Source organism: Malurus melanocephalus, unplaced genomic scaffold (assembly GCF_030028575.1).
Source record: "Malurus melanocephalus ecotype Western Australia unplaced genomic scaffold, MMel_1.1 scaffold_28, whole genome shotgun sequence".
Lineage (NCBI taxonomy): Eukaryota > Metazoa > Chordata > Aves > Passeriformes > Maluridae > Malurus > Malurus melanocephalus.
This window is the reverse complement of record NW_026623260.1, coordinates 1,188,109-1,191,964: the sequence shown is the minus strand read 5'-3', so window position 1 is coordinate 1,191,964 and position 3,856 is coordinate 1,188,109.

The window sequence follows — 3,856 nt, the reverse complement described above, 5'->3', positions numbered from 1 at the left end:
ACTACACTAACCAAAGCCTCAGCGCTGCCGGGTAACACCTTAATAAATAAACCTTGCTGTGGTGGTGCTGAGAGCAGAGCCTGCTGTGCTGTCTCTCCACTCTTTTTCCTGGAATTCACAGGCTGCTCATATACACTTGGTTTGCAATTATAAACCACAGTATTTCCACTGCCTTGTCAGGGTCCTGGGTGCCTCCARCCTCTCCGAGTGCTCTTGGTGGTGGTGAGCATCATTCCATGCTGGTTTGGAGCAGTAGCAAGGAAGGAACAGACTTGGCAGGATCTGGTACTCATCTGGCTGGTTTTCTCCCTGATGGGTTGATATACTAAAAAATTGCTGAGGAGCAGTGCAGGATAATATGGCATGGACKGGAATAGTGAAAAATGGATTTGGCATCCCGAGTCTGTGGTAATTACAAAGACAAGCCTCAGGCTGATCTCCTGAGAGCCCCTGACCTTGGCGAGATGGAAGTGTCTGTGTAAATTAAGGAGTGTGCCTGGAGTTGTGTGAGGATGTGGTCTGAACTGGCTGTTCCCCGGGTGGCAGGTCCCCCCTTTCCTTGTGAGTTTAAAAAACCTGAGGAGAAAACCGAGCTGTGGTGCTGGGGGTGAGAACGGGGTGAGCCAGGCTGGGTAACCTGGCTCATCCCACACCAGCAGGGATGGGATGGGATCCTCTGATGGGACCAGCTGTAAGCTGCTGACTCCCTGCCTTGGCAGCCGAAATGCAGAATTATCCTTTCCTAGGCATAAATAGAGGAGTGAAAACCTTTGCTATGTCATGTCTTTTGCTGCTTTTGCCTGTGTTGGCCAAAGAAAAGGTGAGGTGTGTGTCTCGTTGCTTCTTTTGTAGCTATGGTACGGAAAGTGGTCAGTGCAATTAAAAATCCCTGGTTTTGGAAGCCAAAGCCAAACAGCGTTGTCAGGAAAGTGTTCTAGTGAAGCCCTCTATCCTCTGCTCTTGGTCAGTCCTGCAGTTTCCTCAGTGTGCCAGGTGCCCCATCGTCCCAGTTCCACCTTCTGTTGAGTTTATATGGCGCACTTTAGCAAAAAGCTTKGGCAAAAAGACTTCTATTAAATTTTGATGATAAGCCAGGTAGATACACCAACTTATTCCTTGCTCTGCTACAAATTCCTTAAATACCTTCTCAAATAAGCTTGCAGAATGCACTGGGGAAGAACAGGAAGCTGGAAAAGCTGTGTCTGAGGAGCGAGAGCACATTCTGAGTGCCAGCTCAGCCCCGAAGTGCCCAGGGGAAGCCCTGGCCAGCCCAGCCCTTGTCTCCCTGGGTAATCCCAAGTCAGGCAGGCGGGAGGTGGAAGTCACGAGCGTGGGGTGTGTGTTTGGTGAATGAGCTGTGTGTGTCACCATCCAAATATGCTGCTTTCCCGCTTGGTTTCCCTCTTCCCTTCTGTCAGCTCGGATGTGTCTCCTGCTCCTCATCCACGCTGGGACGGCAGCACCTAAGCTGGCTCAGCCTCCAGCTGCCACATCCCTGCCCCATGCCTCAGTGTTATTTTTCCCTTTGTCTCTTACTGTTGCAAACTGAGAGAAATGGATGATATTTATTGTAAATATTAGACTTTAGCGTTGTGCTGGCCACTCCCGGGTCCGAATGTTGGAGGCCTTTGGCTGCTGCTGTACTAAAGAGCGCTTGTGGGGAAGGGGTAGGAGTGACCAGTGGGTTTGTTTGCCACACTTGCATTAAGGTGTGATTTGGAGTAATTTTTTTTTTGTTTTGTTTGTTCGTTTGTTTTTAATTTTTTTTTTTTCTTCCGAAGAGGGGAGGATAAAGTCTTTCTCTGGTTTTCTCTTACTGGATGTGAAGGATAATTCTGTACTTCTAGTAGAAGATTTGACAGAAGTGTGTGTTTACGTTGTGTTCGATTACCATATCCAGGTGGCTGTGAGAGCACCTCCTGCGCTGGGCTCTGCCAAGCCGTGTCACTCAGCACTTAGCTAGATAAGAGAAAGTGTGGAATTTCTGTGTTTTTAGAAACTTGAACAATTGCCACATAATAGCGGTGCAATAATTTTTATTCATGTTGTACCTGCATGTCGATGTTCAAATCCTCCTCCAAAATAAATAATTTTTTTTTTTTTACATAAATCCAAACTCGTGTTTGTCTCTTGGTTGGTCTCTCCTTGCTTTTCTACCATGCCAGGAGTGGCTGTTTTCCCCCCACCTGCCTGCTCAACCAGCTGCTTGATGGGGCAGAAAATAGCCCGTGGAGTGTCTGGGTATCGAAGTAACTCTGCCAGGCTGTTTGGGATTTTCTGCTCCACAGGCCGGGTGTGTGGCTAAGCCAAAGCTTTCCACTGTGAGACTCAAGCCCAAAATTAACATCCTCCACCATATCTGTAAGTTTGTAGTGTCTTGTGTCCCTGCTAACACAGGGTCCTGATGGTAAAAATTTGTAAAAGGGGTAAAAAGGGTAAAAGCTCACTGGGCCGAGCAAGGTGAGGATRTGGCTGGCCACAAGTGCACACCATGGCTGATGGGTACAGGAATTGCATGCACAATAAAATCCAAAGGGCAAGGGCTTGGATTAGCCAAGGGGCAAGAGCCAGCAGGGTCTACGTGGCCCCTTTTTCACTCATTTATTTAAGCAGCTTTGATGCACCACCCAAAACCTTTCCAGAAACAGCCCTTTGCTTTTAACGTTTGCAGGTGCGCGCTTTCCACGTGGAAAAGCCTTCAAAGGCTATTCCTGTCCTTGGAAATAGAGCTGGGGAGACATTCGCGTCTGGAGGGATTGGGCTAATCCTCATTCGCTGCCGCCAAGGATGCTCAAAATATCCCGTGTCTCCGTGCTCGGGAGCAGCAATCGGGGGCGAAGCTCCATCCACAGGAGATCGGCGGTGCCTCCGCCGGGCGTCATCGCTGACGTGCGCTCATGAAACAGTGATGTCCCTGCCCACGCCRAGCGGCCCCGGGGACGGTGACACAAGGAAAGGACAGCGGGGCTCTCTCGCAGCGCCGAACTGACCGGGCTGGCGTGGCAAAGGCTCCCGGCTCCAGACAGGGATCGGGTAGGGAGAGGGAGCTGGCTCTGCCCCACAGCCCAAATCCAGAGCATTGACACAGGGCCTAAGGTGGGAGCATCTCTTTGGATGAGTAGTTGTGATTGAAGAGCCTTTCAAGTTACATTTTCATGGAAACATAGGTATTTTTCTCCTTTARGGCTCATTAGCTGGAGTTTAACTAGGGTTAAGTTTAATGTCCACAGCCATCCTGTGAAAGTTTCCCCAGTCAGGAATAAGTAACTCTTAGTACATAACAGTTTATCCTTCCAGAGGATTAAGCCACAACAACTGTTAAAAGCTGTTTTTATCTCCCAAATGATGGCATGCAYGTGAGCAGCCCAGTGTGCTTTGATGTCCTCTTCCCACCACTGAGATTTGACTCCTTCCCGCAGGATCAGAGGGAATCTCTGGGCAAAGTCCCACTGCCAACAGCCTGACTGCCTGCAGGTAACCTGGAATTTCGAAGAAGGGAACTGGAGGAAAGCCAGAACATCGTGCCCAGGTGCTCGGCCTCCCTCCAGAGCACGGATGACACCAGGGGTGTGGGTTCCATCCTGTATGGGCCATTCCCCTAACAGCTGGACTCATGGTCCTKGTGGGTCCCTTCCAGCTCAGAATAATCTGTGATTCTGCAGACAGCCTGCCCTGAATGGAAGCTACAGCTGTAATTGCTGTTGATGAAGCAGGGACTGGAGAAGAACCTGGGGCCCCTCGTGTGTTGCACCCCACATCGCTGACTGAGCCCGGTGTGGGTCCAGGGGGGCACTGAGGGCAGGACTGAGCTCTGCGGGATGTTCTGATGTCCATGTGGCTCCACAGGGTTAACTCT